Genomic DNA, 14,600 nt, shown 5'->3' with positions numbered 1-14,600 from the left:
GCACATGTATGTGCGTGCATGTATGTGTGTGTGTGTGTGGTTTTGCTCATGCGTGCATGTGTGTGTGTGATTGCATATGTGTGCACATGTGTGTGTGTGCATGTGATTGTATGTGTGTGCATGTGTGTGTGTGATTGCATATGTGTGCACATGTGTGTGTGCATGTGTGTGTGTGCTTGTATGTGTGTGCATGTGTGTGTGTGATTGTATGTGTGTGCATGTGTGTGTGTGATTGTGTGTGCGAGCGGCATGCATCTGTGTGTGTGCATGTGTTCACATGCATGCATGTGTGTGTATTTGTGTGTGCATGTATGTGCGTGCGGTGCATGCATGTGTGTGTGTATGAGTGTGTGTGTGTGTGCATGCATGCATACATGTGTGTGTGCGCGCATGTGTGTGTGAGTGTTTGTGCATGCATGAATATGTGTGTGTGTGCTTTTGTGTGCATTTGTGCCCAATTCTAACCAGTATATCTTTTTTGATTATACTCACCAAAAAAGGGTGTCTTGCACAGACTGAACGATGCAGAGGTAATGAAGTTGATGCTCATGTGTTCGGACCCTGATTTGCCCAGTCCTCTGGAATGAAGGGGAAACGAGCTTAGAGGAAATGAAGACAGCAATCTTGTCCACAGTTGGTCATGACAGAGGGGACCCTGTGGAGGGTTTAAATAAATGTGGGCAAAGGAAAGTAGAACATCCACCCCCATTTGCCAGCCAACTTTGAACGCAGTTCACCCAAGGGTTTGAACAGTTAGACCTGACCAGGCTCACTGCACATTCTTGGGTTAAAGTGGGTAAGGAGGTTCGTGCCACATCATATGTCAGTCCTACCATCCCGGAAATTAACCTGGTGAACCTATGCTGCACTCCCTCAATTGTAATAATGTCCTACCTCAAATTAGGAGACCAAAATTACACACAATACTCCTGGTGCGATCTCACCAAGGCCCTGAACAACTGCAGTATGACTTCCTTGCTCCTAAACTCCAATCCTCTCGCAATGAAGGCCAATTAGCTTTCTTTACTGCCTGCTGTACCTGCATGCTTACTTTCAGTGACTGATATACAAGGACACCCAGGTCTTGTTGCACCTCCCCTTTTCCTAATCGGATAGTTCAGATAATAATCTGCCTTCTTGTTCTTGCCACCAAAGTGAATAACCTCACATTTATCCACAATTTACTGCATCTGCCATGCATCTGCCTGCTCACCCAAACTATTCAAGACATCCTGCAGCCTTATAGCATCCTCATCACAGCTCACACTGCCACCCAGCTTTGTGTCATCCACAACTTTGGAGATGTCACATTTAATTCCTTCATCTAAATCATTAATATATATTGTAAATAACTGGGGTCCCAGCACCAAGCCTTGCGGCACCCCACTAGTCACTGCCTGCCATTCTGAAAAGGACCCGTTAATTCCTACTCTTTGCTTTCTGTCTGCCAACCAGTTCTCTATCCATGTCAATACCCTAACCCTAATAACATGTGCTCTAATTTTGCACACTACTCTCTTGTTTGGGACCTTGTCAAAGGCTTTTTGAAAGTCCAGATACATCACATCCACTGGCTCTCCCTTATCCATTCTACTTGTTACATCCTCAAAAAATTCCAGATGATTATTCATGCATGATTTCCCCTTCATAAATCCATGCTGACTTTGACTGATCCTGTCACTGCTTTCCAAATTCGCTGCTGTAACATCATTAATAATCGACTCCAGCATCTTCCCCACTACCAATGTAAGGCTTACTGGTCTATAATTCCCCGTTTTCTCTCTCCCTCCTTTCTTTAAAAGTGGAGTTACATTGGCTATCCAGTCCACAGGAACTGATCCAGAATCTATAGAACACTGGAAAATGATCACCAATGCATCCACGATTTCCAGGGCTATCTCCTTGAGTACTCTGGGATGCAGACCGTCAGCCCCTGGGGATTTATCTGCCTTCAGTCCTAACAGTTTACCTAACACCGTTTCCTGGTCCCCTGCTATTTCTGGGAGATTGTTTGTGTCTTCCTCAGTAAAGACAGAACCAAAGTACTCGTTTAACTGTTCTGCCATTTCTTTGTTTCCAATTATAAATTCTCCTGTCTCTGATTGTAAGGGACCTACATTTGTCTTCACTAATCACTTCCTTTTTACATATCTAAAGAAGCTTTTAGAGTCAGTCTTTATATTCCCCGCAAGCTTTCTTTCATGCTCTTTATTTTCCCTCTCAATTAACAACCCCTTTGTCCTCCTCTGTTGAGTTCTAAATTTCTCCCAGTCCTCCGATTGGCTGCTTCCTCTGGCCAATTTATATGCTTCTTCCTTGGATTTAACACGATCCTTGATTTCCCTCGTTAGCCTCGGTTGAGCCGCCTTCCCCGTTTTATTTTTTCGCCAGACAGGGATGAACAATTTTTGGAGTTCATCCATGCCGTCTTTAAATCTTTGCCATTGCATCTCCACCGTCAACCCTTTAAAGATAATTTGCCAGTCTATCCTAGCCAATTCCTATCTCATACCTTCAAAGTCCTCTTTCTTTAAGTTCAGGTCTCTGAATTAACCGTGTCACTCCCCATCCTAATGCAGAATTCAACCATATATGATCACTGTTGCCCAAGGGGCACTGCACAAAAAGATCGTTAACTAATCCTTCCTCATTACACAATATCCAGTCTAGGATGGCCTGCCCTCTCGTCGGTTCTTCTACATATTGGTTGAAAAAAACATCCCTTATATATTCCAGAAAATTCTCCTCCTCAGCGCTGCTACCAAATTGGTTGGCCCAATCTGTATATAGATTAAAGTCTCCCATGATAACTGCTGTACCTTTGCTATAAGCATCCCTAATTTGCTGCTTGATGCTATCCCCAACCTCCCTACTGCTGTTTGGTGGACACATCCTATTGGGAAAGGGACATCGGCGTGTGAGAAATCTGTCCCACCTACAAGAGACGTGGTGAGGCATCAGTAATGCCAGAGTTAGCCAGCCAGCGTTTGGGAAAAGGAGGATTGGTTAATAGAAAAGGCTAGAAAGACAGTGGAATTATTCATTTAGGGTGAGCTCTCACTCTGACCCAGCCTGAAAGAATGAAGAGGGGAAACAGAAGTGGTGGAACTAATACCAAAGCCTCCCCACCCACCTATGCACCACAGTGGTGCAGTGGTAGAGCTGCTGCCTTACAGCACCACAGACCCAGCTTCGTTCCTGACTGTGTGTGCTGTCTGTAAGGAGTCTGTACGTTCTCCCTGCAACCACGTGGGTTTCCCTTGGGTGCTCTGGTTTCCTCCCACATCCCAAAGATGTACAGGTTTGTAGGTTAATTGGCATTGGTAAAATTGTAAATTGTCCCCGGTGTGTAGGATAGTGCTAGTGTACGGGCTGATCGCTGGTCGGTGCGGAATGGGTGGGCCAAAGGGCCTGTTTCCACATTGCATCTCTAAAGTCTAAAATGCGACGTCTTAAAATGTTGGCTGACCCGCTGAGTTCCTCCAGCATTTCGTGTTTTGAAAGAGATTGGTGAATTACCTTGCAGTTTTTCCAGTATTGATCTTTCGTACTCTTTTGCTGTCAATTGCAACTATTTATGGAAGCTGTCCATAAATGAATCCCTGTAATCTCACACCATGACTGTCAGTATAAATTTATAATCAGCAAGTTATTAATGCTGAATTAATGTAACATATCTCAACTGCTTCTATGACCTCTTTTCTCTGTGCCATCCACTTTATATTTCCATTCTTACTATATAAATGTTTCTGTAGTTTTTTTGAAAATTGGCAAAAGGATTGATTAATTCTTAAATGCATGTGTAGGAAGGAACTGCAGATGCCGGTTTAAACCAAAGATAGACACAAAATGCTGGAGTGACTCAGAGGGACAGGCAGCATCTCTGGAGAGAAGGAATGGGTGGTGTTTCGGGTCGAGAACCTTGTTCAGACTGTAAATGCATGTGCAGATCCCAATGACGTGTTGGCATTGGCATTGCTAATATAATCCAGCCTTGTTTTACAGTGCAGTAAGACAATTTTAGAAATCACTAACTTCTGGGTGTAAACCTGGTGTCACACCCTGTATGCATCCTGTGAAAATGAGGCAAGGTGAAGTGATACATGATTCACTGGGGGCTCCAACCAATATTGTAACAACCCAATGTTCACTTCTTTATACATAGCTGGAATTGTCATTTGAGCAGGTTAACTATCACATAAACCCACCTGCCCCTCCTTTGTTCTGTCTCATCCAGCCTGCTTCTCTGTCGGCACCTTCATGTTTGCCTTGCTGCTTTCATTGCCTGCCTTGGTCAGAGTCTCCTGTGCTACTCTTCCTTGTAGCCATACCAAACAGGCGAGGGACATGCAGTCCATCTGGCTGAGAGTCAAGTGAGAGAGCCAGGTCATGTTCCTCACTTACCTGCTGCTCCTCCAGCCTGCCGATAGCATCTCCGGCCAGAACTGGCTTTTTGAACGCTGCTGTATAATTCTCCGGGACCCCGGCAGATTATTAACATTTTACATGGGTTTTACATTAATCACTAATCCAATGAATTTGTAAATAACATACCTCTCAAAATTTCTGAAATAAATAGCCCACCATCAGCAAAACTCATTTTCTTCGGCATAAAAACTGCAACTCAGCAAGTGGAATTTATGGGGCAATATGCAGTTATTCATTTACTCTAGCAGGTCTAACTCACGGTACAGAATACTCAGACATCTGCGTTGCATTCTTCATGACAGCAGATACGAAAGACAGAAAGCATTCATACTCCCCCCCCCCCCCCCCCCTTCCCATCATTTGCAATAAGCCACAATTACCAGGAAATAACACAGGTGTCGATCCTGCCATCCATGTGTGAAAACTTGAATGTCTTGGTTAATAATTCAGAGGCTTTTTCGTTTTAGTTTAGAGATACAGCGCGGAAACAGGCCCTTCGGCCCAACGAGTTTGCGCCGACCACGATCCCCTCACACTAGCACTTTCCTACATACATTGGGGACAAATTCCAATTTTACCAAGCCATTTAGCCTACAAACCTGTGCGTCTTTGTGGATATGTAGTGAAATAGGTAAAGTTAAAGAGTGGGCACCATCTGTAATTTCTCCTGAAATTTAAAGATAACGCAAAATTCAGATGAGTAGCCCCTGTTTCTGTAGGCCGCTGCAATCCTTTGAGCCCTGCAAAGGGATCTGTGGTGTGCAGAGCACCACAGGAAGGCAAGTCACACCGACCTGTAAAGGCAGAGTCTGATAGTGTTGAACATCCATCAAAAGGATACAGGGCAGAATGCTGGCAATGAGAATATATTGTGGTAGGTGCTGGAGGTTTGGCTGCTGTATCTGAGGCTTCTGTTCAAATCAGTTGGCCATGAAAATGCTTCCTTCTCTAGTGCCACAGTCCTGGGAGAGACAGCAGGGGCAATGCAGAGCACGACAAACCCGTAAATCAGAGGAGAGTCGAAGGATTCTCAGCAGAGAACAATATCTGCCAAGCAAGTTGAGGGGAAAATATCTCACTTGAACTCAGCATATAATAACGTGTGAAAGATCTGTGATTCTGATGATACTGTGACTTGCCACCTGCTCCAGCAATAACTCTGAACAAAGCAAGGAATGTATTGCCTGTGACTGTCAAATTAAAACGTGGCTGTCAAGGTTTATGTTTCTGGAGATATTTGCACAATCTTACAACTTTTCTTCTGTTGCTGTGTGGGCAAGGTCACTGAAGCTCTCAGCAGAAAGTGAGACAATTATATTTCATTCACTCTTTCAGAAATGAACAGGCAGAGGGAGCTTAGGGCTCTGCTACGATCAAAGGCTTTGAGTTGGTTTAGGGTGACATAAAGAAAACTCCTTATGACATTTGGACAGCACGGTGGCGCAGTGGTAGAGTTGCTTCCTTACAGAGAATGCAGCGCTGGAGACCCGGGTTCGATCCCGACTACGGGTGTTGTCTGTACGTTCTCCCCGTGACCTGTGTGGGTTTTCTCCGAGATCTTCGATTTTCTCCCACATTCCAAAGACGTGCTGGTATGTAGGTTAATTGGCTTGGTAAATGTAAAAATTGCCACCTAGTGGGTGAAGGACAGTATTAATATGCGAGGATCGCTGGTCAGCACGGACCCAGTGGGCCGAAGGGCCTGTTTCCGCGCTGTGTCTCTAAACTAAAAAAAATTGTTACAGGCATTGTCCATTTTGGGTGCCCAATTTCTCCATCTGATATCATTTTATCGCATACCCATTGGTGGACCTTGTTAAACACAAACTTTTAGCTGTGCACTTTGAAACATGATCTTAAACATTCTGGGATGTCCTGAGACAGTATAGAAGCACGTTATTTTTTTACTTGTGTCATTGCATACAATTTTACTGTAACAGAAATAATCCTACATAATTTACTGCATCCTCTTTGATTCTTCTTCCTTCCCACTTTTTCATGAAGAAAGCATCTTTTATACAATACAAGGAAGTGGAACTAAACAATGAACAAAAAGCAAAGTTGCACATTGAACCAAAATGTGGAACCTGTTAAAGCCTAGGGATATCTGGAAGATGCAATGTGTCACCTGCCTCTCTTTCTGATAACCACATAACAATAAATGTAATTCTTCCTTTAACCTATTTCCTCCAAGTATATTTAGAGTGTAAAAATTACCAAATGTAAAACATCCAGAGCCTCATAAATGATGAAATGTAAAGATGAGCTTTGTTTAAGCGTGATATCAGGTGGTGAAATAATTAGTTCATTGTTATCTGATTAACATGCACACAGTGAGGAGAGAGACAAGAAGGGAGATATTTATTATTAGTTTTGCTAAGGGCACAATGAAACAGGCCTCTGAATATTCAAGGCTTGTTACTGAAAGATGATTAAGTTTCAAGGCTTCTGCCATCTTTTGAATGAAAATGGCCATCGGTGGGAGAAACTAATTGAGGAATTGGCAACATAATAATGGATTCAAATCGGAATTTAAAGATAAACATTTTCTTTTAAGTCTGTTGACTTAAGTCATTTCAAGTCACAATATCAGTTATAATGTAGTTTGATGTTATTTTTGCTTATATTGAAATAAAATACAACACATTAAGTCCTTTCATTCTTGCCGACATAACCTTATTTTTTTTCCCTGCATTCTGTGTGATTTTTACTTGCACGAAGTTTCAGGATCCAGACGACACTTCAGAAGGCAATTAGTGCAGTTTATCCTGTCTGTCCGATTAACGTGCGGCCACAGAAACTAAAGGCAGCGATGTCATGTTGATGTCGTTCATTCTTCAAGTTTGGGAATTGATTTGATTTCAGTGGGCAGTTCATCAGGAAATTGGTGTTTGAACCATCTGTGGCTCCCAAGCAAGAGATGGTGCTTTGGTTTGGAGGAGCAACCATGGACCTGCTGCTGCAGTGAGATATTCATGTAACATAATCACCCTCAGTTATAGACGGCAACAAACTTGTTGGTGGTTGCAGATAAGTCAAAAGATGGCGAATCAAGCCAACCTTCAATGGCTTTCCCTTGCGAGAGAGATTAAGTTATGTCATGTTGCATGGACATTGTAGCACTTCTCCCATTGACAATCTAGGGAGTTGAAGAGAAGTTCTACGCAACTTCAGATTATTAGACGGAGGCACATGGAACTGCACATGCTGGAAACTTGCCTTGAGCATAAAGTTCTGGAGTAACTCAGCGGGTCAGGCAGCATCTCTGCAGGACATGGACAAGCAACGTTTCGAATCGGGACCTTTCTTGTTAGTCTGGGGCAGCACAGTGGCACAGCTGGGTCATAGCTCCAGCGACCCAGGTTCCACTTTGACCTCCAGAGCTGCCCATGTGAAGTTTGCATGTTTTCCCTGAGACCACATGAGTTTTTCTCGAACTTCACAGCTTCCGCTTTTGGGGGCGGCACAGTGGCACAGCGGTAGAATTGCTGCCTTACAGCGCCAGAGATCCGGGTTCACTCCCGACAATGGGGTGCTGCCTGCATAGAGTTTCTACGTTCTCCCTGTGGGTTTTCTCTGGGTGCTCCGGTTTTCTCCCTCATTCTAAACATGGGGCATGACGTTTGTAGGTCAATTGGCTTGTGTAAATTGCCCCAAGTGTGTATGATGCAAAACTCAGATAACACAGAACTAGTGTAAGGGTGATCACTGGTCGGTGTGGACTTGGTGGACCGAAGGGCCTGTTTCCATGTTGTATCTCTAAACTAAACTGTTTACAGTTTAGTTTATTGTCGCATGTACCAAGATACAGTGAAAAGCTTATGTTGCGTGCAATCCAGTCAGCGGAAAGACAACACATGAGCACAATAGAGCCATTTACTGTGCATAGATACACGATAAAGGAATAGAAATGTTGCTGTAGGAATAGAGATTATAAAAGTGTGGAGCGATTGTAACATGTGATTGTAGATCTGCTTCTGCGGCTCGCACACAAATAGTCTCCTGGGTTGGGCGCCATCCTCACCTGGTTTGGAGGCCATAAGATGAGATGAGATAAGCACCTCACTCTGGGCAATGAACACTATAGTTAACATGGTCTTTGAGGCTAAACATAACACATTCTACTTACTCATTAACCTACCAACTAAAAGATGATCAATGCATTTAGTAGAATAAAGGGAAAAGGAGACCACATTCATCAAATGATTATGAAGTACATGTTGATAAACTATTATAAATTCCATTCAGACTGATCTTTTATTTGGTCCAAGGGAAAAAAATATTAGTTATTCCACTGCTGATGCAAAACCCTTAGGAGATTTGCACGGAGTATATATGTTGTGCTGACTAGCATGCAAAGCCTTTAGAGGTGATGGAGATAATGTCCCTAGGAAATGTCTTGGGATGTTTTTACAATGTTGAAGTTGTTGTTAAGGTTAGACAATAGACAATAGACAATAGGTGCAGGAGGAGGCCATTCGGCCCTGCGAGCCAGCACCGCCATTCAATGTGATCATGGCTGATTATTCTCAATCAGTACCCCGTTCCTGCCTTGTCCCCATACCCCCTGACTCCCTCTATCCTTAAGAGCTCTATCCAGATCTCTCTTGAATCCATTCAGAGAATTGGCCTCCACTGCCTTCGGAGGCAGAGAATTCCACAGATTCACAACTCTCTGACTGAAAAAGCTTTTCCTCATCTCAGTTCTAAATGACCTACCCCTTATTCTTAAACTGTGGCCCCTTGTTCTGGACTCCCCCAACATTGGGAACATGTTCCCTGCCTCTAACGTGTCCAACCCCTTAATAATCTTATACGTTTCGATAAGATCTCCTCTCATCCTTCTAAATTCCAGTGTATACAAGCCTAGTCGCTCCAGTCTTTCAACATATGATAGTCCCGCCATTCCGGGAATTAACCTAGTAAACCTACGCTGTACGCCCTCAATAGCAAAAATATCCTTCCTCAAATTGGGATATACATCCATGACATTTTCCACGCAAAAATGTATTCATTATTACAAAAGGCTTACTCCAACAAGAAATGGGCACATCTACAGTGCAATTTCCAAATTTCAAATTAGAGTTAACCCCCCCGCCCATCAGTATTGTTGTTACTTTGGATAAAAATAACACATTTAAGAAAGTAAAAATAAAAGGTGCAGGTTCTTCGGTGATCTTTTTAACACCAGCCTCATGCTTTTCCAGGAGTCATCAGTGCAGTGACACAACAGCCTCAAAAGACTCACCACAGCATAAGTTGAATGACAGACAGAACTGAATAGTGCATCCACCGTCATGGAGATGGCTGCTTTGCATATCGGCATGAGTCACACCATCTTTGTCCTCGATCTTGCATCTGTGCTCCACCAAGGGAAAAAGAAAAAACGCCATCATTACTTCATAAAGAATGCACGCTTTCCACAAAGTAACAGTCTAATGGAATTCATCATCTGTGCCCTTTCAGTATCCTCAGATTTTATTTTAACTCGGTTGAATATGTAATTTTATTTGGACAAATTTGCCGACTGTTTGTTGTCCGTCATTCAAATGGATTCCATTGCTTTTGATTCACAAAAGATTTCAGAAGATTGCTCACTCTTCACTGAATTCAGTCTGTAAGCCACATCTGTTTTACCACTGGCAACAAAGTCAGGAGGCAAGAGGCTTTTTGTAAGTTCTGCAATCCCAAAAGACTTTATATTACTTTGCATACTGTGAAATGTCACCTTTTGAGCAAGCTGTTGCAATGTTTTCTCTGCGCCAAAATGCGAAACCTCAGAGGACTTGAATTAATCCACTGTTCTCAGTGACAGCTTTTTAAAGGCATTAGAAGCCTCAGGCATGTCAGACAAACACTGTGCAATGCAGAACAGAAACTGCTAGTTACAAAGAACTGAATACTAAAGTGAGCAAAATAACACCTTTTAGATGATTGCTGTGAAGATTTCAATGTAATATGGATTACAGTTTACAGGATGTTTTTGCTGTTCATCTAAAGGGACTGGGCTCCATAGGACCTATTGCCATAGATTCATACCCAGTTAGATATGAACTATTCAATCAAAGAAGACCTTAAGACCATTTCACTGTGATATTTCGCAACCTCTTCACCTCACCCCACTCCCCAACTATTCCTCTTTATCAAGCAACTATCCAATTATCTTCTAATAGAATTTATCTCAAGAAAATTTTGGCACAGGGTGTAACACAAAATAATCTCCTATTCAGCTGTTTTTTTGTTTTGATTATCTGAAATTCTTCCCATCCCATTCCAACAATTTATAATTAATTTATCAAAGCTCTAAATAACCTTAAAACCTTCCCCAAGCCCTTAATGGCTCAGCTGCCGTGATGAAGCCACAGGAAATGCGAAACAATAACAATTTCTAATTCGATAACATCTTTTCTACTGGATAAACATCAGCAGAATAAAATGGATGCCAGGCAAAAGAGATAGGTGGTGACTTAAAGCTTAATCACAATGAGATGAAGTTTTAAAGACGGGTTAAGGAGAAATGGGATGCTACAGTCAGAGGAACAGTGTTTAAACAAATTATTATGTGCAGGTTTGTTTGCCTGTTTTTTAATCTCTGCTCTCTCTCTTTCCATGCACAGACACACACACAGAGCGTCACTCTCTAAACTAAACTAAACAGAGATCAGACAGTAGGATTTGCTGTACAAGAGGAGGATATATAGATTAAGTTATAGAGACATGGAAATATTCAAATCCAAGGCTAAAAATATAATTGAGTACGAAGTTGATGGATGAGAGGGACTTTCAGAATTGAGTGTGGTCTAAAAACTGCAAACTCTAAAGAATGGAAAGGTTGAAGTGAGGTTGATAAACGTAGGTTGGGTAACCACGTACAACAGCTCCACTAAGTCTGCATGGGGAACCCAGAGTATCCAATACCTGCCACTTTAACTCTCTGACCCACTCACAGTCTTTGCATTTGGCCTCGAACAATCCAGACGATATGTCCAAGGAACGCATTGTCATATGTTTGGGCATGTTACAACTCTTTTGATTTAAAAGTGAATTTAATTAATTTCAGGTAACCACCACAGTTTTCATCTGTTTGTTTCTTTTTCCTCATTTGTCCTTAACTGCCACGATTTAAGCTAATGGACTCGTTACTTTGACACATTAGGCCTGCACCCCATCACCAGGGCCGGATTAAGCTAGTGTGGGGCCTGCAGCAAGGGTTGCCAACTTCCTCACTCCCAAATACGGGACAAGGTGATGTCACCGCCCCGTGTTCCACGTGACCTCACCCAGCCAACGGTCACGTGCTTCCACTCCACCAATGCGTTTGTGCCTGATATCACCAGAAGCAGACATAAAATTGAGGAAAAGATGAAATGAGGGATTGGCCTGGGTCAGCTGCAAAGGTCTTTGTGGCCAGCTGCAGCTGGGGCCGTGAAATTGCGCCAAAATGGCTCCTTTTGCATTTGGACTCAGTGGGCTGTTCTGTTCATTCTGTACTAATCGGGGTCATTGGGCTTATGTACGGATATAGTCTTGCTGATCTGTATGCAAAAAAAGGTATTTCACTGCACCTTGGTACAGGTGATAGTAAAGAAACCATTGAACCATTGAAACATCTCCCATATTCCTCCCTTTTCTGGCTCAGCATCTGATGCCCTTCTATCTTCTCTGTGGGAAATTTTAACATAACACACGTTTGACAAACCTCTTGTTGTTTCTGCTCAGGCATATTAATCATGATGCACTGAAGGAGCTGACTCTCTGGGCAAAGTGACCTTATCGTATTTCACACTCTTCCTAACTGCAGATCCTGAGGTGGAAAAAAATAGAAATTGTGGAGTCAATATTTGCTCCAGCCGAGATTTTCATGTGACCTGTGAGCTCAGCACAGGATTAGTGAATTGGGATAAAAACGGTAAGCGTTGGAAATCTTCAGCAGGTCAGGCAGCCTCAGTGGAGAGAGAAACAGAGTTAATGTTCAGGTCAAAATAGAGAAAATCAGAAAACAGCCATGTTTTAATTTGCAAATGAGAGGGATGTGGGCGTGCAGAAACCAAAAGGGGGTAATAGTGGAGTGGAGACCAAGACGAAATGACTGACACACATGGGTTTAAGGTGAGTGGGGAAAGACTTAATAGGAGGGCAGGTGTCTGAAGAAGGGTCTCGACCCGAAACGTCACCCATTCCTTCTCTCCCGAGATGCTGCCTGACCTGCTGAGTTACTCCAGCATTTTGTGAATAAAAAGACTTAATAGGAACCTGAGGGGCAACTCTTTTACACAAAAGGCGGTAGGTGTGGAATGAACTGCCAGAGGAGGTAGTTGAGGCAGGTAGTATCACAACTGATGTGGAGGCATCTGAGCAAGGATGTGCTGACGTTGGAGAAGGTCCAGGGGAGGTTGACAAGAATGATCCTGGGAATGATTGAATTGACGTATAAGTAGGGTTTGACTGCACTGTGCCTGTACTTGCTGGAGTTTAGAAATGATCTCATTGAATCTTATTGATTAGGCCTGGATAGAGTGGATGTAGCAAGGATGTTTCCATGAGTGGGAGAGTCATGGACCAGAGGGCACAGCCTCAGAATAAAAGAACGTACCTTTAGAAAAGAGATGAGGAGACATTTCTCCAGTCAGAGGGTGGTGACTCTGTGAAATTCATGACCACAGATGGCTGTGGTAGCTAAGTCATTGGGTATTTTAAAGTGGAGGCTGACAGTTTCTTGCGTAGTACGGGCATTAAATGTTATGGGGAGAAGGCAGGAGAATCTAACCGAGATAGATCTCCCATGATTGAATGGTGGAATAGACTCGATGGGCCGAATGACCTACTTTTGCTCCAATGAATTATGAACTTCTGAACAATGTTTAAGAAACACTTAGACAGGTACATGGATAGGACAAGTTAAAAGGGATATGGGCCAAACACAGGCAGGCGGGACTAGTGTAGATGGGACATGTTGGTTGGCGTGGGCAAGTTGGATCGAAGCGCCTGTTTCCACGTTGTTAGACTCCATGACATGGTGGAACAGCACCTCATATTCCGCCTGGGTAGCTTTCAACCCAATGGTGTGAACATTGAATTCTCCAATTTTAAGTTATATCTCTCCTCCCACTCTTTCCTGTGCTCCCTCCACCCGGGTGTACATCCAGTTCCTTCACTACCCTACTCCACTTTCCCCTATCCCATGTACCATTCCACCTATATCTCCCCCTCTGGCTTTACATTTAATTTCTCTTCTCTTCTTATCTGACAGCCTTTTGACTCCTTTTCATTAACCTTGGTCACTTGTTCCATCTATCTGCCTATCAAATCCGCCTCAACTCTATCCAACGATCAACTGCCAGGTTTTGTCCTCCCCACCTCTTTTTCCATCTTTCTGCCCCGACCCCCCCCCCAACAGTCAGTCTGAAGAAGGGTTCCAGACAGAAATGCTGCCTATCCATTCCTTCCATAAACACGGCCTGACCCATTGAGTTCCTCCAGCAATTTGTGTTTTCTTCAAGATTCCAGCACCTGCAGTTCCCTGTGTGGTGATTGCACCTGTTGAAAGAGTGGCCTGATGTCGTGTGAGCCAATTAGGGCGACTCAGTGGCGCAACAGTAGAGTTGCTGCCTTACAGCACCAGAGACCCAGGTTCGATCCTGACTACGGAGTTTGTACTTTCTCTCTGTGCTCCGGTTTCCTCCCACATCCCAAAGGCATGCAGGTTTGGAGGCTAATTGGCCTCTGTAAATCATCCCCAGTGTGAAGGATAGACTAGTGTACGGGGGGGGTTCGCTGGTTGGCGTGGACTCGGTGGGCCGAAGGGCCTGTTTCCACACTGTATCACTAAACCAAACTAAACTAAAGAGATTAACCACAGCTGAAATAAACAATAGACAATAGGTGCAGGAGTAGGCCGTTCGGCCCCTCGAGCCAGCACCACCATTCAATGATATCATGGCTGACCATTCTCAATCAGTACCCCATTCCTGTCTTCTCCCCATACCCCTTGCCTCCGCTATCCTTAAGAGCTCTATCTAGCTCTCTCTTGAATGCATTTAGAGAATTGGCCTCCACTGCCTTCTGATGCAGAGAATTCAACCAAATCTTTGGTTGAGATGAATGAGATGAAACAAAAGTGCCCAAACCCTGAGTTGCAAAGCACTACAGTCACTAGAATCAAAAAACAAAGA

General features: G+C 43.4%; 1 long non-coding RNA gene across 1 annotated transcript; it reads right to left on the bottom strand.

Moving 5' to 3' along the window:
- Positions 1 to 499: 499 nt before the first annotated feature.
- LOC144596917 (uncharacterized) lies at positions 500 to 12,215 on the bottom strand. The gene is made up of 3 exons (XR_013547663.1): positions 12,128 to 12,215; positions 9,677 to 9,786; positions 500 to 578 (listed from the first exon to the last, which is right to left on the bottom strand). It is a non-coding gene; the product is annotated as an uncharacterized LOC144596917 (long non-coding RNA).
- Positions 12,216 to 14,600: the final 2,385 nt, after the last annotated feature.

The sequence above is a fragment of the Rhinoraja longicauda genome, chromosome 9 (genome assembly GCF_053455715.1).
Source record: "Rhinoraja longicauda isolate Sanriku21f chromosome 9, sRhiLon1.1, whole genome shotgun sequence".
In the NCBI taxonomy this organism is placed as follows: Eukaryota; Metazoa; Chordata; class Chondrichthyes; order Rajiformes; family Arhynchobatidae; genus Rhinoraja; species Rhinoraja longicauda.
This window is presented reverse-complemented; position numbering and strand designations above follow the sequence as displayed.